The sequence below is a fragment of the Crocodylus siamensis genome, chromosome 15 (genome assembly GCF_052110815.1).
Source record: "Crocodylus siamensis isolate JL-2025a chromosome 15, ASM5211081v1, whole genome shotgun sequence".
In the NCBI taxonomy this organism is placed as follows: domain Eukaryota; kingdom Metazoa; phylum Chordata; order Crocodylia; family Crocodylidae; genus Crocodylus; species Crocodylus siamensis.
This window is the reverse complement of record NC_143409.1, coordinates 45,006,311-45,027,692: the sequence shown is the minus strand read 5'-3', so window position 1 is coordinate 45,027,692 and position 21,382 is coordinate 45,006,311. Positions and strand designations below refer to the sequence as shown.

At 40.7% G+C, this 21,382-nt stretch overlaps 1 protein-coding gene across 7 annotated transcripts in view; it reads right to left on the bottom strand.

The window, feature by feature from the left end:
* The window catches only part of MYO9A (myosin IXA), a 394,408-nt gene that overhangs the window by 272,935 nt on the left and 100,091 nt on the right, over positions 1 to 21,382 (bottom strand). The window lies entirely within an intron of this gene.

Genomic DNA, 21,382 nt, shown 5'->3' with positions numbered 1-21,382 from the left:
GCCCTTTTTTCAGTCCTGAGGCGATGCACTCTGAATAGAGCATACTGTAGATAGTTAAATCATAACAAGAACTTCAGTTCTCATATTGCTGCCAGATCCACTTTTATTAAATTGTTCAATTTAAAAAAAAAAATAGTAAATCTTGCTGGCTTAGCAATTAAACACAGAGCCTTTTAACTGGAGGACACCAGGAAGGAAGGATAGCCTTGTGGTTAAGACCCCGGACTGGCTTCAATTTCTGGCTCTCCCACAAGCTTCCTATGTTACCTGGAGCAATGAGTTTTCTAGTAGGCCTTTAATCTCTGTCTAAATTCCCCAACTGTAAAACAGAGCTAATATTCACTACCTCACAGCAATGTTGTGAGAATAAACATGAATATGTCTGAAGTACTCAAATACTAAATGGGAAGGGGAGCAGATAAACACCTCCCTAGGTTAAATATTGCCCACAGTGGTAGAGAATTATTATCTTTAACATGATTTATATTCACAATAGAAATACTACACTCTCAGGGGCTTGCTACTTGTGTCTTGCATCCTTGCATGCTAAATTAGCTGTCCAAAAATGACCTCATCTAGAGTCAATAAAAAAAATACAAAAAAGTCACAACATTAATAAATACCCTAGCTTGCATATCAACTTCAAGATTAAAGATCAGATGTTATCCTACAATCACTAAGTAGACAGTGTATGGACATCTAAACTATTTGCTATCTTACCTAATTAAAATTCACTTTGATAGCATTTATAATTACTGACTAGAAACTAATTTTGCCTCAACATGAAGCACTGTTAAGTTTTACTTTTTGCTGAGGCCGGGGCACAACGTTAAAAAGCAAGTGTACCATTATAGCTATCATTATAAGTGTTATTATAAGTGTTATAAGTGTCAAAGTTATCATTATAAGTGGTTGCCTCCAGACCACCAGAAGAAATGGACATGCAATCTTTATTACAGCACATTTTCCATGGTCAAATGCAATCCATCCTAGTAATCCTTGCTTTACTTTTCTGTTCCTTGATGGAACCCAAGACAACATTTATTCTCCATACATCTTGTATGCCCAGTAGCATAACTTGAAGAAAGCGAATGGGGCATCAGCCGTGGTGCTAAATTCAGAGGGGCACCAGAATCACCCCCACCTGCAGAGCCCATGCCCCAGCACAGCAGCAGCCGCCTCTCAGCTGCATGTACAGAGACTGAGCTACTTCTTTAAGAGCAACAGCCATGGGGGCAGATCATGCTGCAGCAGCAGAAGGGGACTGTTTTTGAACCCCTGGCATAAGTAAGACTTCTCCTTCCCCCGCACCCAGCTCTCAGAGCCTCCAGCCTTCCAGTGCTCAGGAGCTTCCCTTCCCTCCCAAATCCCTGGCTCTCTTGGGTGTGAGGGGGTGGGGGGTGCGGAGGGGCGGCTAGGGCACAAATGCTGCTTGTTATGTCTCTATGTATGCCTCTCCTCATATCACCATGGAAAAGTGCAGAGTACTATTACCCCCATTTTACATATGGGGAACTAACACAGAGACACTTCCATACATACATATACAGGTATCAAGGTATCATAGCCACACTATGATCAACAGGAGTTAGACATGCATATATCTTTAAAAATCTGGGGCTTCATGACTTGTCCAAAGCAACACAGGAAAGTGTGGCACAAAAGGAAGTTAACTCAGGTCTCTAAAGAACCAGGCTACTGCCATAACCATTAGACAGGCCTTCCTCAGGTTTAACATACCAATGACTCCAATTACACCCCTGTCCCCTGCAAGTAATCAGAACCCTTTAAAGCCTAGCTAATTTATCCTAAATTTACAGAATATCGGAACTGGGAACAAAGTAGCAACAGCAGAAACTCTTTATGCAAAATATAAAATGAGAACACCTTTTATCTCCCACACTTAAAGATAGGTGCAAGTCATAGTGAACAACCTGACGTGCCATTTCAAGGGACAATTTGTTCCCATTAATAGAGTTCCATAAGACTAACCCCAAACATGTCAAGCCAAAGCGATACCAATTGCTTGGCAGTCAAAACCAAATGAAAAAACATGAAGAATTTTATAACCCACGTCCTTGATAAAACTATCTGAACAAGTTGTGGAAAAATCACAAATGCTACACTACCTATAGACCCTTATTTGTGTTTATTATTTAGCATATAGTTTCATTCTACAACATTCCACCGCAGGTAAGGCATCTGAAATGCTGACGCAGCAGCCACGTTCAGGAGAAAACATTGGAAAGCCAAAATTTGTCAACTCTTTTATCACAGTAACTGCTGATACTACCTATTCCATGCACCGAGAAAAACGGCATTAATTTCATATAATATAGTTTTATAACTGAGGGCAACTACTACTGCTGATACTATAAAGGACCATATTTGTTAGGGCTCAGACTGATATTTGACAACCATTTACAACCATAGTTCTGAAATAGTTTATGATTATGAACCTTAGTATTTAACCGATGCTTCACTTCCTAAAACCTCAGTAACATTGTTTTTAAATCACTTCCACATTTTGAACTTGCAATACTCTGGTTTGCTTGTCTGTTTTTTCTTTCCTCCCACTCTTTAAAGGGCATAGCTGCAAGCTCTCTCATTTAATAGGAGTACAAAAGTTTGCACTTTCAAAAATCCACATTTGCAATACGCACATGTTCAATGCAGGGTGAAGGACCTGCATGTCAACGATCAACCTGGCTCTTTTATGGAAGCCATGCGTAGGAGTAAAGGGCTAGCCTCATTAACTCCTTGACCTAAAATGTTAATTATAATTACCGGATGTATATATTGTCATTATGCTGTTTGACTTCTGCGTATCTGTTGTGGGTGAAAGAAATAAAAACATGGCACAAAATCTGTTTGCCTGAAAAAGGATTCTCTCATATTAGCTTCATAAAATATAGTCTACAAAAAGCTGAAGGCAAAAATAAATGGCAGGTAAATTAGGAAGCTTAGTAAAGGCCGAGGACTTTATAAAATAGATCAGTGGGAGCCAACCCTTTTGACAGGCCTACCATGAATTAGACATGCACTCCTCAAGTGCCACTCCAATCCCCTTCCTGATCTGCTGCTCTGCTTTCTGCTTCCTCCCCTGTGCTCCCTGATCCAACTGTTGCTCTGCTTTCTACTGCTTTCCTTGTGCACCCTACCTGATCTGCTGCTGTGCTGCCTGTACTCAATAAAATCTACCACTTGCCACACACACAAGCTGGCACCCATGGCACAAGCTGGTCACCCCTGCAAGAGACATTACTGAAAAATAAAAAGTAATAAATGATAAATCAACAGCGTTTCAATACCTGGGTATAAATTATACCAAAAGGCAGCTTATATGTTGCAAAGACAGGGAAATAAGTCCAGAGGCAGAAGTGTATCAAAATTCATAAGGAAAAAAAAACTATGTAGCATGATCTGTATGGATTGAGTGAGGGGCTGCTATTTGCACATGTGTCAAGGGAGAAAGAGAAGGAAAATGTCAAGAGAAAAACAGTATTAAAATGCATATTTTGGGGGGAAAAGATGGAAATAAGAATGGGAAAGAGTTCTGAAGGTAAAAAAAATGACTGATGGAACAGAATCATCATGAAAAAAAGGAAAACAGTAAACAAAGGAAAAATATTGAAGGTAAGGAAAATAATATCAAAATAGAAAATAAGACAGATAATATAATAGTTGGAGGAGGAAAATAACCCCTAATTATTCAAAGTGAAAGAGGAGCAAAGCAGCAGGAGAAAAAAGATGATAAGCTCAAAGAAAACGAAACTGTTTATTTTCTTAAATTACTTCCAAAACATTCATATAAAAAACAAATACTGTTTGATCCCCACTTGCAAATTTTTTAAGCTATGCACAAATTTGATCACAACTTCCCTTAGTTTAACTATACGATATGTAGTTGTTCATTTACTTAAGAAGTACTCTAATCAATCATGTTCTAAATACTGAAGGAATTCTTCCTCCATGTCAATCACGAGGAATTGTTAAAATTCAAGGAACTGTACTCTATGCGAATAGGAGGGCTGCCTGTCAGTTTTAAGAGTGTGGACAGAAATATTTCTGAAACGAAGTCGGTAAAAACTCAGACAGGAAGCAGCTTAATATCTAATTTCAAAGCAAACTGGGACTTTTTAACCTGCAGCTTGTTAAATGAAATGGGGAAGTTAGAAGTTGGATCATTTAGCCACTTTATATAAACAGCAGCCACTTATTGTAATTTCCTTGGGCACTTCCTTTGAATGAAACAGCTATAGGTAAGGAAGGTTTTTTGGGTAGATGTGATATCTTTTATTGAGTAGTTGGTAAAAAGTTCTTAGCAAGCTTTTGGGCACAAGCACCCTTCATCAGGCATAGTGAGTCTCCCTATCAGTGATGAAGGGTAACTGCGTCGGAAAGCTTGCTAAGAACTTTTTTCCAACTACTCAGTTGGTCTAATAAAAGATATCGCATCTACTCAGAGAACCTTGCCTGCCTTTGTCCTTAGACCAACACGACTACAACCAAAAACTCAACAGCTATAGGTTCTCATTTTAAATTGACCACACTCCAGAAGTTCTAATAAAATATTTTTTAAATTGTAAATTTCAAAATTCTCATCTAGAAAAGCTTATCAATTCTAGAAAAGTCGTGACCTGATTGCCAACCTGTATTCAAAGACAAATGCCATTCTTTCAGTAGAAAAATTAATGCAAGTCTCCATTCTCTGTACGTTTTCTTTATGACAAGGTGAGTTAATTTTGCTTTTTGCTATTCTCAGACACCATTGGGTAAGATGGACACAAAATAAGATTTCAGTAATTAGAATACATATGGCACAGTAAATTACCAGAATAAAACAAAAAACCATTACAGCCTTCTTAGTGGGAGCTATTTTACAACAAATTTTCTTTACAATCACTAGGAATCAGAAGAATGCTAAAATGTTCCCTAAGGAACAAAATCATTTTATTAGCTTTTGAGATCCAGCTTCAATTGAAAAACAAAATGAAAAGCTGAAATCTTTGTCATTTATTTGATAACCCTGTATTCTGCCAGAACCTGGTTGCCAACTCAGAATTATTTCCTTCTCCTGGGTCCTACACATCTCAGATGGAGCTTGAGGAACCTTTGACTGTCTCCTGCTTTAGGGATGTACATCCCCATCCTTAAGGAGATGCAAAGCCTTTTGCAGGTAGTCCATGACATGGCCCCTTAATTTGCAAACATAGCTGCTATTAAGCAAAGCAGCCACCTCTCCCTGCCTCCCTTGCCTCGCAAGCACCCCTCTGTATTACCAGCATCATCATGGACAGCAACAACAAACAACAAAGTCAAGTCAGAAACTCAAACACTGGTTACCTAAAGGAGCCCAAACTAATGGCTAAATTTTCAAGTCAGACATTAGGTAATATTACAGTTACTGTTATAGTCAAAGACAATGGAGACAAATCAAAGACAATGTTTCAGTCTCAATTCTGAATTTACTAGATTTCATTGCATTTACATTTGTTTAACCTTAAAGACAAGAATTCTCTTCCAAATGTACTAGTTGACATGACAAATGAAAACTACTTCATTTCTAGTAAGGTATATTACAGCAAAGGCATCAGTTCAGGCTGGAGTTTCCATTCATTCAGAACTATCCTAAACATTGGGTGTAGAAGGAAAAGGACACGCAAAGGGGAACAGAGAGAGGGTAATGGATGATAAGGGTAGAGGAAAGCAAGAGAAGTCTACCAAGGGGCATGGGGGAAAAAAAAAAAAAAAAAAGAGAAAAATAAAAATGCTCAACCAAAAGGCCAGGCATTCAGTCATGGAATCCAGCCAGGAAGGGAATCAGACTATTAAATTAAAAGCCAAAATACTTCATTCCACTTCAGCAGGCATGTGGCTTCCTTAACACAGGGCTGTTTGGTTGAAAAAAATGAAGGGCCAACCTTGATTCATCCTTCTACAGTGGAAATATGATAGCTTGCATTTTACACGTAGAACCCGTATCTGGTTCAAATAAAGCTATTAAACTGCATTTTTGTATAAATTTTCACACAACCCATTCTTAGGTTAGAAGCACAAACAATAGTTTCTTGCATTCAAGTATTATAATGAAGCTGCATTTTAAAAGAAGCATAATGTTTACTGCAGCTGTCAAAAATGTAATAGTCTTATTTCCATTCTAATGCAAAAAGTCAGCCACCAGATTGATTCTATCACTTGCTAATATTCTGGGAAGGCACCAAGTACACCCTTATGAACTTGCAAAATAAACAAACTGAATACTTTAAAGTTTGGGGTAACAAAAACATATTTGTTAATTTTTGGCAGGGAGGTACTGATTTGAAGTATAATAAGGACAAGCTGAAGAATAACAGCATTTTGAGAGCATTATGGCAAAAAAATAGAACATACAGAACTTCTGGACACAAAATAATGAAGCCAAAAACCATCTCGTTTTAACTGCGTTAACAGTAACCCTGAGATTCTCCAAGTGAGATCTAGTCTTTGCTGTGCTAGATGCTTCAGAAGATGCATAGCACAATATCGTTTCTGCTCCCATATGTTTGGAATCTAAATAGAAAAGAGGAAAAAGATACAACACACAAGGGAATGATTGGAAACAAAAGCTCAGAGATTTGCGCTCAAGTAGACACAGGACATTTGAGAGAGTGTACAGATTTTAACTCAGTCCAACGCTACAAAATCATCTGTCTGCTCATATCTATTTTTTTAGGGCTCTAAGAAGAGTATGAGATTGGGAGCTTCAAATCTTTAACAATATCAAAACAGATCCTGATCGAGTCTGACCTGCTCATCTTTGGCAGCAATCTAAAGACTGTTGATACATCAAAAACATATGGGCAAAGAAGTCTTTAACCATTCCTTTCAGAGAACCCACCATTTTTCTTTGTAAGAGGATCGAGAAAATCCCAACTCCCAGTTAAATGGTGCATCTTTCCTTGGGCAAGAAGAATCCTGGACAGTCATCTTCTTCGTATAACCCATTTCATTTTAATTCCTTTTTAATTCTGAGGCTAGAATCTCTACAACTGAAACTCTGGGTCCTTCTGTGCTTTCTGATCAATGCCTGCCACGGTGCTGTTTTTATAGGGTGAGTGAAAAGTTTTTATGAAGTGTATGGGGAGTGGTCCTGGAGAATAAAATACTTTAAAAAGAGGAAGGGCCAGGAAATGTTAAGTCCTATCCAAAAATAAAAATAAAAAATCACTGCTATGCAGGTTCCACCACTTCATCTGCTCTTATATAACACTCAACTACGTGCATGGCAGCTTATTCTTCCTAGGCCACCTTGCTATGGAAAGGAATCATTTAAAAAAAACAACAAAAACCAAACAATGAACAGATGCAGAAGGATGGCAGTTAAATCTCATTGTACTTTGGTCCTTGTTTCAAATCTCTCAAGATGCCTTTGTGTAATTTCTGTCCTTAGTATCAAGCACAGTTTCACCCCCTTCAGTGTAAGCCATATATTTCCTTGGTGTGATGTTCCTTCACACTTCAAATTAAAGCACATGTTAAGGCCTATGGATTCCATTAAATACTTTCCCCACCTCAGATAAGTAAAGCAGGGTGACCTACAAGGATAAAGCTGATGAAGCAGATAGATAATGGCAGGCTCATCAACAGAGCACAAAAACAAAGCAAAAATTCTAGAAAGCCACCAAACAGTCAAGAAGGATCCAGCAAATAGAAAAAGATCTATTGTCAAAGCTCTCCAGAAACTTTCTGGTTCCAGTATTCTCAGACATAGCAGATTTTATATCCTTAAATCTTGGAGAACTAGCAAAGTATTTTCATAGAAGGAAGCAATCTCCAGAAAAGGTCCATTTACTAAAGCAGAATAAAATGTACAGGTTTAAAATCTTTTAACAGACAGAATTTGCCATATTTACTCGAATCCAAGACAAGGTTTCCCGCCCTAATCAGGCTGCAGGTGGGAGCAGAGGGTTGGGAAGGCAGGGTGGGAGGGCAGGCACAGGCATGGTGGGGCAGGTGGCAAATTTATAATTCAATTAAAAATTAAAACAAATTTTAAATCCAATTATTGGGGGGAGGGGTTATTCAATTTGAAGCCATCTTGGATTTGGGTAAACACGTTGTTATTTTTTAGTTTGAAAGCTACTTTGTGATGGAGGCAATAAAAATGCAACAGTAATAATGATCAAAACAGATGCTTCTCAGACCACTTAATTTACCCAGAATGTCCTCTTGTTCCATACAACTAAGTGTTTATACATAACAGACTGCCGCAATTAAAGTATGACAGTCCTTAAGAAATTTTACTAAGCAAATTAAATCAACTCATTAAGGGGAAATTAGATAAGCTTTGTTCTACTGCATTGACTTTACTGTATCAAGTAGTTTTAATACTTTCAATCCATAAACTGCAAAGGTGGTAGTTTTGAGTTATAAAGTAAACTACCAGCAATTAAAAACAAATCAAAAGAATCTTGATCCCAGCATTTTAACATCAATTTAAAATCAGAAAAACAAAGCATTAGGAGGTGCGGAAGAAATCACTGGATGATTTTTTTAACTGCAATTTTTAAGTTAGACAACGCATTCTGGCAGCTCAACTCATAGATGGGACAACGACGGGGTCAATTCAAACAGTAATCCTTAAATTTGATTTTTAGGTTCAAGGAACTTACTGGGAGACAACTTGGCTGAGCAGGCAACAGCCTGAACTAGGACTTTGAAGACCTTGGTTATATCCCAATTCCTCAGCAAAATCATGTCCCTTCTCTGTGCCTCAGTTCCCCCACCTATAAAATGGAGACAATAATACTGGCTTTTGCTGTAAGATTTTTCATATTTGTGATATACAGAACAAAGACTGAAACATCTCAGAGTTCAATTTCCTTAAACAGCCAAGCACTGTAATTGTAAGACAGCTGCCCTAATGTCTCATCACTGTATTTGCAAATCAAATTTCTTTCAGCTCCAGTAGTTAAGCTGCTTTTAAATAAAAGTATAGCTGATGCATATTTTACAAAATGCAGGTCAATATTCCCAAAGTTTATCATCTTCTCAAGTTATTCAAAGTCCACCATTGTGGAACTGCATGCTCCTCTATAGGGGCGTGGAAAATGGGCAGTATTCAATTTGGATTGAGCCCGACTCGAGGACAGTGATTCAATTAGTTCATTTGGATCACTGAATCTGAATATTCAATGCTGATTCAGAGAATCAGTGATTCGGCAATAGTCACAGCTTTAAATGTTTTTTCCTACATACCTCGAGGTATCAGGTGTGGCTCATGAACACTGTGATGGTGGGGCAGACCGACCGTACTACAGGAGTGCAGGGGGGCCCCCCCGTGTGCTTGGCGGCAAACCCGGAAGCAGATCAGAAGTACTTCCGGTCCACTTCTGGGTCTGCCACCAAGCGTACAGGACCCCCCCCATTCCCTCCAGCACAGCAATCAGCCATGGGGGGGGACCCCAGGTGCCCCCCCCAGACCCAGGGGGCACCAGTCACCGAGCCAGGGAGTGTGGGGGGGCCCCTAGTGTGCTCCCCGGTGGACCCACAAGTGGACTGGAAGTGCTTCTACTCCACTTCTGAGTCTGCTGCTGAGCACACTGGGGACTGCCCTGCACTCCGGTGAGATGCTCCATCCATCCCAGCATCGCAGCATTCACGAGCCGCCTGGTACCTTGAGGTATACAGAAAAAACATTTAAAGCTGTGTCTATGTTCAAATCGTCAAACCTTTCCAAATCTCTGAGTCGATTTGGAGAGTTCCGACTCAATTCAGAGAGATTAAAGGGTCTCCTGATTCAATTCGGATTCAGAAATTCAGCCACCGAATTGGCTGAATCTCTGCCAAATCGAATCAGAGACCGAAGCTTCACACAACCCTACTCGTCTAGCGTGCATAGAGTTTTACTTCAGCTTTACATTCCAAGTATGACTACACCACTAATTTGCCATGGAAAAAAAAAGTTTCAGTAGTATCAGAAGAGTTAACACAACGGAATTTCACAGGAATTATGCCCAACCTGAAATTACCTGGGGATGTGTGCATACACCATTCGAGGTTGCTTCAAACTAGTATGGCATGAACATGTGGATCAGTGAAGCACTAACTGGCTGACCTTTCCTATGAAATGGTATACATATTTAACTTAAGGTCACACAACCTCACATTGCTGGATGTCAGCTGCATGTACTGAAAACCCAAGACATGCCTAATTCTTCTAGTTACTTGACCCTTAACCCCATTCAGTAACTTCTTGTTGAACTTTAAAGTCCTTCTTCAAATACATAGGGGGTAAAAAGAGGGTCCCGGGTAATGTGGGGCCCCTGCAGGACACGATGGGCAACTTAGTCATCACGCCAGATGACAAAGCTAACATATTTAACGATTTCTTTGCCTCTGTCTTCCTAAGTAGGGACCAGTTCAGCCACCTCCCTGCTGGGCCCCCCTCGGGCCCCGAGAGAGACACGCCTGGGCCAAGGGTTAGCGAGGAGTTAGTTAGGGTACTTCTGGAGAAGCTGGACGTGTTCAAGTCCGCTGGTCCGGACGATCTTCACCCTAGGGTTCTACAGGAACTGGCTGAGGTCATTGCGGGACCCCTGGCACGGCTCTATGAGCACTCGTGGTGCTCTGGCGAGGTGCCGGAGGACTGAAAGAGGGCCAATGTGGTCCCTATCTTCAAAAAGGGAAAAAAAGAGGACCCGGGAAATTACAGGCCAGTTAGTCTGACCTCAATCCCGGGTAAGCTCTTTGAAAAAATTATCCTGGCACACATCCAGGAGGGCCTTGCGGGGGAATGCATGCTCAGGGGCAACCAACATGGGTTTATCAGTGGCAGGTCTTGTCAGACCAACCTGGTGGCCTTTTACGATCAGGTCACCAAATCATTAGACGCAGGGGTTGCTGTGGATGTAGTCTTTTTGGACTTCCGGAAGGCTTTCGACACTGTCTCTCACCCTGTCCTCATCAAAAAGCTGGGAGACTGTGGTGTCGATGCCCACACGGTCAAATGGGTCGCCAACTGGTTGGAGGGCCGCACCCAGAGGGTGGTAGTGGATGGGTTCTTCTCGACCTGGAAGGATGTGGGCAGTGGGGTTCCGCAGAGCTCGGTCCTCGGGCCCGCACTGTTCAACATCTTCATCAGTGACTTGGATGAGGGGGTAGAAAGCACCCTGTTCAAGTTTGCTGATGACACTAAGATGTGGGGGGATGTGGGTGCACTAGAAGGGTGCAATAGGCTACAAGCTGACCTTGACAGGTTGCAACGGTGGGCGGATGAGAATAGGATGGGGTTTAACACTGATAAGTGCAAGGTGTTGCACATGGGGAGGAAGAACCGGCACCACACTTACAGGTTGGGGAACTCTCCTCTTGCCAGCACGGAGACGGAAAAGGATCTTGGAGTCGTCATTGACTCCACGATGAACATGGGCCGGCAGTGTGGGGAGGCAGTCAAGAAGGCCAATCGTACCCTATCATGCATCCACAGATGCATCTCGAGCAGGTCCAGGGAGGTGATCCTCCCCCTCTATGCGGCACTGGTCAGGCCGCAGCTGGAGTACTGCGTCCAGTTCTGGGCGCCACACTTCAAGAGGGACGTGGACAATATGGAAAGAGTTCAGAGGAGGGCCACTCGTATGATCAGGGGTCAGCAGGGCAGGCCTTATGAGGATAGGCTACGGGACCTGAACCTGTTTAGCCTCCACAAGAGAAGGCTAAGGGGGGACCTTGTGGCCTGCTACAAACTGGTCAGGGGGGATCAGCAGGTATTGGGGGAGTCCCTGTTCCCCCGTGCGCTGCCAGGAGTGACCAGGAATAACGGTCACAAACTGGCGGAGGGTAAGTTTAGATTAGATATTAGGAGGCGCTACTTCACAGTCAGGGTGGCTAGGGCCTGGAACCAGCTTCCAGGGGAAGTGGTGCAGGCTCCTAGCCTGGGGATTTTTAAAAGGAAGTTAGATGAGCACCTTGCCGGGGTCATCTGACCCCGGTGCTCTTTCCTGCTAAGGCAGGGGGTCGGACTATATGATCTACCTAGGTCCCTTCCGACTCTAGCTACTATGAAACTATGAAAGCTGAGCAGCACTACTATAACAAATGTAAACAGCAAAACTTGTTTTCCTCGTACACAACAGTGTTCAGATTCCCTAGCTGCCAAGAATTAAAGCAACTCTCCGATTCAAATTACCCAAGAAAAAAGACAGACAATAAAGCTATGTATTACAAAATAATTCTTTAGGATTAAAAACAAAATTATATCCTTTAAAAGGGCTTGAAAAAATCCACTTGCCAGTAAGGTGGGGGGGAACAGGACGGGACGGGGAAGTACTTAAGTTTTTGTTTAAAAAGGCAATTAGATTTCTATCCCATGCCGTTGAAAAAGTAACTTCTAACAGTGCCTTAAACACCTACTTAAGCAGTTGCATGCTTTCTAAAGTTGCTGATGAATGGCTGCCACCACTCCCAAGATTTTCTAAGCAAGTCGGTGTCTGCTAGGAAAAACCATGGTGTGTCTGTTGCTATCAGAAGTTAAATGCTAACTTTTAATGGAAACCAAACTGAGTAATCATAGGTATACCAATAGGAAAATTCAATTCTTCATACTAGCCTTGTCTGGCAACAGTAACTGCTCATCACAGTTACCATAAGTGAAGCAGTCTGTCTCCATTTTTTATTTATTTTGTTCAAAATTGGTTTCTTAAGCAAGTGAACAACTCAAAGGAACACAGGAATTATGCTTGAAAACAGATGCTATGGCGACGTACTCAGCTTGAGCTGATGTCCTTGTAAATCTTCCCAAGCTGAGCAATTAGTTTTGTAGTGCTTTAGTACCCATGATAGTCCAGGGCACATGCAAGAGGTATGTTTAGCGAGGTCTTTTACTGCACCAACCATAACTGGGGCAAGTTTCCAGGCACAGAATGCCCCTCGCAAGAGTTAAACAAGTTGAAGATGACATTGGGAAAGTTATAAACAGTAAGACCTAAAGCAAACCCCTCAGAACAACATGTCTAACCCCACCACACACATGATTACTATCTTAGTAGGGATATTTTGGTCATTTAGAGAAGAATTTCACTGGGGGTTTTCTTTTGTAAGAGGCATACTGGTTGCTAGCAGAGAGAGAGTGTTATGGGCAGACCTAGAATTTTAAAAAAGGCGGGTGCAGATGGTAAGGATCATCATCACACATAAAATATATTTTTCTCTAGTTAAAAATAAGCTAGAAGCTTTACTAATATGCTAGGGGCCTAGTATTCAGCTTAAGATAGAAGCAAAAACAAGCAGAACTTCATTAGAATGATTTGTTTCAAAATCTAATGGGTTGTGAAATAGTAGCTTCACTACCAGAAACAGCAAACAGCAAACTGGAATCGCAAAACAAAGGCTAGCTTGACTGATGAAATATCCAGACCATTAGAAAGAAGAGAGTGTCACTAACACTATGGAATGAAGAGTTTAGATGGGATCAGGAGGATGATGATGAGCCATGAAGGCAACAGACTCCCTCACCACTGCCCGACTAGACAAGCTGCTGCCACTGCCAGGCTGTTGCTTTTAAACTTTGGAAGGAGCAGAAATCAACGGGGGATGCTAATGTACCACTGCACCAGTCTGCCCCAGGGAAGTGGATAAAATAAAATATAAATATTATAGAAGCAAAATAATAAAACTGAATACATCTATTAACGTTGCAAAAAAACCTACAAAAGTTGTTTTCATCCAGTTACTATACAGCATACTGAAGAAAGTGCTCATCTTCTATAGGAGTGTAAACACGCTTAATAAAGCCTGGCTTGTCCCCACTCCAAAATTCAACCAGGAAATCCTGTTGACTCCAAAACTGCTAACTTTTATCACAGATCAATGTTGATGTTTTTCCTACAAAATTTGAATTTAGTACTGAAAGGAGGTTCCTGGCTTAAGGCTGTTTGTACAAGATTTCAGTCTTCCAACTTCTTGTTGCTATTTTGTAGAAAAGAGGAAAAATATAAAGAAAGTTTACCAAAACATGTAGCTAGATCCTTAACTTCATTTAAGTGGCATTTCACAAGGTATTGTTAAGTTTTTGAACATTTGCATTAGCAAGCAAATCATTTGAATGTTGAAAACTTGGGCTTTCAATTTAAAAATAAAAATGTTCTAGGCAATTAAAAGAAGCAGGAGAAATAAAGGAAGGTGATCTTCACTTCTTCTGATCTCCTGCATGGGGCTAGGAATCAACAAGAAAGAAAATAACATTCTTGCTCCCTAATTCTACTGCTACCCAAGGCTCTTCCCGACTGCTTTTATTTTCCTCCCTGTGTACTTTAAAGGAAAAAAAAGTAGCAGGCTTCTAGGTATAGGGAAGGCAGTGGGAAAAGAGCTGACAATTATTTGAACAGAGAGAAGCCCTGAGGCTGAAGGCCTACAGTAACTGACAGTGGGAAGATTTCTGCAGCATCCAACTTCCCTCCAAACTGAGTGAGCAGCCAGAAAAATTAGCAAAAGACTGGTAAATCAAAGGTCTGCATCACAACTGCACCTTCCCCAAGATGTGACGGTCTAGGCTTGCCTCCCTGGACCTGAAAGAACAAAGTTCTTCAGTACAGCATAAAAAAACTTCATCGATTCATAGATGTTAGGGTCGGAAGGGACCTCAACAGATCATCAAGTCCGACCCCCTGCATAGGCAGGAAAGAGCGCTGGTGTCAGATGACCCCAGCCAGATGCCTCTCCAGTCTTCTTGTAAAGACCTCCAAAGTAAAGAAGAGCACCACCTCCCCTGAAAGGCCATTCCAAGTTTTGGCCACCCTTACCATGACGAAGTTTTTCCTGATATCTAGCCTAAATCTGCTCTCTGTCAGTTTGTGACCACTGTTCCTTGTTACCTCCGGTGAACAGAGCATCTCCAATCCCTTGCTGCACCCCCCTAATGAATTTGTAGGCAGCCACAAGATCACCTCTCAGCCTTCTCTTGTGGAGGCTGAAGAGATCCAGGTCCCTCAGTCTCTCCTCATAGGGCTTGTCCTGTAAGCCCCTAACCATACAAGTGGCCCTTCTCTGTACCCCTCAAGTCTATCAACATCCTTCTTGAAGTACAGTGCCCAAAACTGGATGCAGTACTCCAACTGCTCTCTAACCAATGCCGCACAGAGGGAAAGTATCACTTCTTTGGATCTATTTGTCATACATCTGCTGGTGCATGATAAAGTATGGTTAGCTTTGCTGATGATTTCATCACACTGACAACTCATGTTCATCTCAAAGTCCACTATGACTTCATGAAAAGTCAAGTCAAAGCTGCAAAAACTGTGTGCGTGTCACTTCAAGAGTTAAAAGAAGCATATTAGAAATGCATAAAGTGCATATAAAAAGGGAAGACAGTAGGACTGGTATAGCTACAAAGGTAGAGTGGATACTTCATGTGATAAGTAACTGACTCAAAATTTATTTCCATCTACAATATTCCTGAAAGCTAATATGGCCCCAACACTGGTGTATGCACAAAATATTAACTGCAAGTTCACAAAGGCATGCCCAGGACAAATTATTGGTTAGGATTACTCTCCCCCTACATAAGCATGCATGCTTTCATCTTGGTGTTATTTAGATAGGAGTGCAAAAGAAAGAAAAAATCTGAACTAAAAGTTTTAAAGTTATTGTCCCTAGCAGAGGATTGGGAAAAAGTGAATTTGGGGTAGTCAAAGCCTTGTTAACTACTGTCATGAGAAAAGAGGCATTTTGGGGCCACACTTCACCAAGTCACTATGCTAGCAGGGAAGGCTGTCGATAATGTCCCTATAAAGACACCTGATTGCTCAAACAGGGAAAAGAGTACTCAGAAATTTTCCTTGGAATTCAGAGCTGAAAATCTAGATTGATTAGTTTCCCAAGCCTGTGTTTTGGCATCAACTTCTGATTCACACAGCTTTCTGAGAATTAGATTAGATTCCAGATGAGCCCACAGGCACGGTCTTAAAATTTTAAGCAGTGCCAAGAAACTGATTTAACAGGTGAAATCCAACCTTAAATTACTCCCCCTCTCTCACAACATATGCATTCTTTTCAAGTAGTCTAGACTTGAAACTTTGAGGCAATACCTGACAAGCCATATGCAAAAGAAAAAAAATGATATTCATCTGTAAAGCTTTCTGGGGAATGACACATAACTAGCACAACAAGTTTTGGCTCTGCATTAGTATCAGCTAAAAGAGTTCAGACTACCTCAGTATTTCCACTTATAAATCAGGCCCAGAAAAATTAAATGAGGTTTGAAGCGTTTCAGTTGATTAGGATGTTGACTTGTTGCATGGGATCCTGACCAGGAAGTCTTAAGTTAATTCAGTTAGGTCTGCAAACCTCGGTAACCTGGGCCACGGAGGCACCTAGGATGACAACTGCTCGGTCAGCACACACATCATGAAACCACGCTTTAAGTAGGTCCCTACCTATATATCCTTGTAGGTGTAGGCCAGCTAGTTTGAAATGACAACCATGTTCTTAGTGAATATTCCCTCTTGGCTACACCAAAGGAAAAGCTAACTTTGTATAGAAAACAATTAAATACTTTTACTTTGATTAGAGACTTTAAAAACAAGCACATCAAAAATCAAGAAATAAAGAAGAAACCAAAGAATAAGTTACTTCCTTTTAGCCCTACTTGGATACTTTCTACAATCTGAGTAGGTATAGCACTTGCATAATATTATTTATCAAGGAAAAAAAGACTGATTAGAACACACTGTTCAAATAATACCAGCACACATACTGAAACTGAATACCAGCTTATTAACAAGATTTGTTTGAAGCAAACCAGACTTGTCAAATATAAGCATGCCAAACGTGTCAAAACTGCCACTCAAATGGGTTATTATTACACATCTGTCACACACTCAGGAAGCTCAAGCACAAAACAAGTTTGTCTACTGAATCACATTCTGCCAATATAAATAAATAAATAAATAAATAAATAAATAAATAAAGTGAAAAGGCATTTCCTTTTATAGATGCAAGACTTAATACACATCAAATGTTGGCACTAAGGTTTAGAAAGCAGGAATCTGTACGCACCACTGACTTGGTTTGTAAAATAGTCAAACGACATTGCCAAGATTACTAAATGAAAAATATTGATATGCCTTGACAGTGGTCCCCAAAAGTCTAATTTGGCCAAGGATCATGGGAATCCCATAATTACTTTTTCCAATTATCCCTGCAAGGGAACGTTCACAGAGATGGATATGCATGGTACTGTGTCACACAATATATCCAAGGGTGCCACAGGAGCACAGTGAAACTGCATAGGATGCAGTCTGTTCATGTCAACATTAATGAGAATGAATCTGAGCTATCCATTCCCAGAGGCACAATTCTTCATTGCTATTTGAAGCACTTGTGGAGAGGTGGGGGGGGGAAGCATACAAACATGGGAAGAGTGGGTGTCATAACAGCCTGGAGTAGAACTAGTTCAGTTACTCATTCCCTAAATTACAGGTTTGAACACAAAAGAAATGCATCAATGCCCATTATCTCTCATGATTGACTAGAGGGACAGGTCTGCACTCCAAAGCAAGCTGTGCTGGGCATCCCCCTGCATGTCACAGTACAGGATAAGAGAGGCAATGTTGGGACTGAGGAGGAAAAACATAAAATAAAAGAATAGGAAAGGAAAAAAGCAGAAAGGAAGAAGCAAGGGATACAGAAATGTGACACAAGCTGGATCAAAAATATAAAAATGCAGACAATAAACCAAACAACTTGATATCAACATAACTCCATTGACTACAACAGAGTTACTCTAGCTGAAGAAATTGGCCCCAAAATTCTAGGAAGGAAACGGGAAAAACACAGAAGCATGAACAATGTAATTTTAAAACTACTTCAACTGTGATTGTTTTCAATTAAACTGATAGCTGGAAAAATTTCTGGAATAACCATTATTGACAGCCGGAATAATATAGCTGAGTAATCTGGAGACAGCTAGAAGAGTGTAGAAATAAGGGTACCATGGAATTGGTATGCACCCTCACATGGCTAAAGTTGAGGAAAATAGTGATTCTGTGAATAGAAAATACCCTTGTTGGCATGCTACAAGACAGAGATCTAGTGAATAAAACCAAAACTCATCATTGTATTTTCCCAATCTTGAATCCTACGATTATGCATGAGATCTTAGAAAGAATAAACATGAAAATGGAGGACAAATTCTCTAGTTTCTACAGTAATGCCTCCTTCTAAACAATTTATGAGACCCTATATGCCAACAGTTAGGAGATCAGGTCTAAGCACTTGGATCCTGAGAAACGCAAGCAATCATTACAACCCTTGGAAACAAGGAACTTCTGAATCGCAGCAATACTAACATACTAAAATGGCATTTACTAACAGAGAGAGCTAAGGAACAGGAACAATAAGGATTGCCAGGGATCCATTGTTTGTTCTCTTGACTGCAGACAATGTAGGAGTTTAATTCATTGGAAGGTTTCTTTTTTTTTTTTTTTCTTTAAATAGATTTACCATGTACTTGGGTGGGCTTTGTAAGTGCATGCATCTGTATTAAAAGGACATGTGGGGGATACTTTTTGTAGGTGGACTCTGCTGTATGCATTTTGATAGGTTTTATACATATTACTGAGAGGTGGCTCCTTATGCATGATCCCACACAAAAAGTGATTAAGCTGGAATTAAAATAGCTTAAACACACCCACAGGTTAGTAAGCCAGGAAGTCTTATGTGGAAGGTGCATTTGAACAATAAATTAAATATATGAAAGACTTAATAGTTGAAGTGTGGGGAAATAAGCCTGTATGAGAAACTGTGGAACAAGAAATCAACCACAGAATGGATTCTCTTGAGTGTGGTCTCAGCAGGGATTCTGGATTCTATCCCATTTACCCAGACTAGCTTGTAAAATCTCTCATGCCCTCAGTGAGTTAACTGCTTTGTTTATCCCTTTTGATCTCTTCAACTCACCTTCCCCGCTCAGGAATGCCTCCCTCCCCCTATTCTTTCCTCCTTTCTCTATCCTGTTCTCTGAAAGTCCATTCATAGCATCTAATGAAGTAAGCATAGGCTATAGCCTGCAAAAGCTTATCTGAAAAGGTTAGTCTTTAAGGGCTCTTATAAATGTGGAGGGACCCAACCCTTACATGCTGGAAATCCAGCGTGTGGAAACAGACTCGATTGGTTAAGTCTGCTGGAGCGCGGAAATTAACACGCTCCAACAGACCCCAGCATCACATCCACCGCTGACGATGTTATCATTCAATGAGCTTTAGTTCAAAGCACCCCACCGCCATTCTTCAGCTCAGTGGACATTGGTGCACATGATGCTTGGACACTTTTAATTGATGCGGCTCACTAATTAAAGAAAACCCTCCACCCCCTCCCAGAGCATGTGTAAAAATGTCCTTCGATACCACCCTGCTCTGCCCTCTGCCTGACTCAAGGGTAACATGGAAACCTATGTTTACTTGTGAACTGACAGTCTTAACACATTCAAAATTGGTAGGTCTCACTTCTCAAAAAATAATCTTGTGCATGACAGACCTGAAAATGCTGAGAAATAATCTAAGAATACCCATATGAACACTATAACACCAACAGTGAGGCATATCAGATTGTAAGACTTGACTGACTGATCAAAATGCACTAGTTTTGCTTAACGGGAGACGGGGCTAATGGAAAAAAGCAAGCGAACAACACAGTAGCTATGCATAAGCAAGTCTCCAAAAACACATTTGACAGGACAACTACAAGGCAATGACAATACTCTTGACTAAAGTGACACAGCTGTTTTGCTACCCTATGCACTAATATGCAAAAGGGCTATAAGCAGTTAAAAGTGCTTTCAGAAGTTGAAGAGGAAGGGACTAGGAGCATAGGTGGGATCTGTCCATGACTTCAAGCTGAAACTAAAAACGGTTATGGGATACTGAACCATGAAGAAATTAGACCTTCTCCAGTTTCGGGGAATGGTGAGCCTTAGGAGGGAAAAAATTGGTATAAGTATGGACTGGTCAATTCATTTAGGATCTATTTTTCTTAAGTTCTTTGGTGTTACATACTTTGCCTTAAAAATGGCTCTGTGATCACTAGTTACCACCACCGTCATTGCTTATAAAAGGAAAAGAACTGCACACCTTGAAATAAGTCAGGGTGTGCATTGAGATAACCATAGTTGAACATGGTGAACTACAGCTTAGGGTCTAATCTGATCATTTTTAATGGACTTCATAGAAAACACAGGTCTAGTCTTTCCCAACAACAGCAGATGCTTTAGAAGAAAGAAAATTGGAAAAGTGCATCATTATTTATTTTAAAAGATTCAATACAGCAGCGAATCTTTGTAGAAGTCCCTGAGATTTTCTTTCACCTCTATTTTGCTAGGAAACGTCTCTCCCAAGTGAAGGCATGTCCAAAACAATTGATAGGGTTTTTGTTGTTGTTGTTGTTTTGTTTTTTTTACATCCAGACTGGTTTACTAAAATTCACAGAATCCAAAGCTGAATATGAAAAAGTAAAGACTTCAACACATGGTGATACTACCTCCAAAAAAGAAAAACCAAACCACAGATCCCTACTTCCTCCAAAGGCCTGTGAGGGGTTAAATGTGCAGCCCCAGGCTCTCACCCAGTCACTGCTCCCTCCTTTACTCCAGCTGCAGCAGCAGTCTCTGGGTTCCCTCCCTCCTTTGGCTAGGGGTTTCTGCCCCTGCCCTAACAATGGACCCTTGCAGGAAGCTGGGGCTGAGTAGGAATTTATCTAAATTTGGGAGGGACTACTGACTGCTGCTAAACATCCAATAATGGATAGCAATGAAAAACACAAGACTAATAAAATTCCTTGGATATACAGTCAAGACACTAATTCACAAAAGAAAACAATACAGCACACCTTTTTACATATTGTTTTAGGCAGCTGAAGGCAGTTTCCTCCACCCAGAAGCATTCTTTTTCCTAGCAAGCAAACTTCCTTCATACCAACTTCCTTTAAACATAGGTGTAGCATCACTCCACCTCAAATTGCTAAACAAATTCTTTCCAATCTAGTTTCCCAGACAGATGTTACCACTTCCCCCTGGCACAGGATGTTGAATGCCAAGGATCACCCTTTTAGATGCAGGGAGCCTTTATAACCACTAATTGAAAAAATTAAACAAGCTTCAACAAGAAGGCTATTTTTAAACATACAGTGTTCTAGTACTTGCAACCCATTAAGTTCCTTTGCTATGAAATTACTTTCCAACTAGGTAAATATTTTTCTTACAAATATTCACATTTAGTGACATTCCATATGTAAAAATTAAAGTACTGTATTTTCTTGTATACGACACTCCTTTTCTTGGGGGGGGAGGGGGAGGGGAATCAAACAAGCCCACCTGCTGGAAATTGGAGTGTGTACCACATGTGAGAAATAT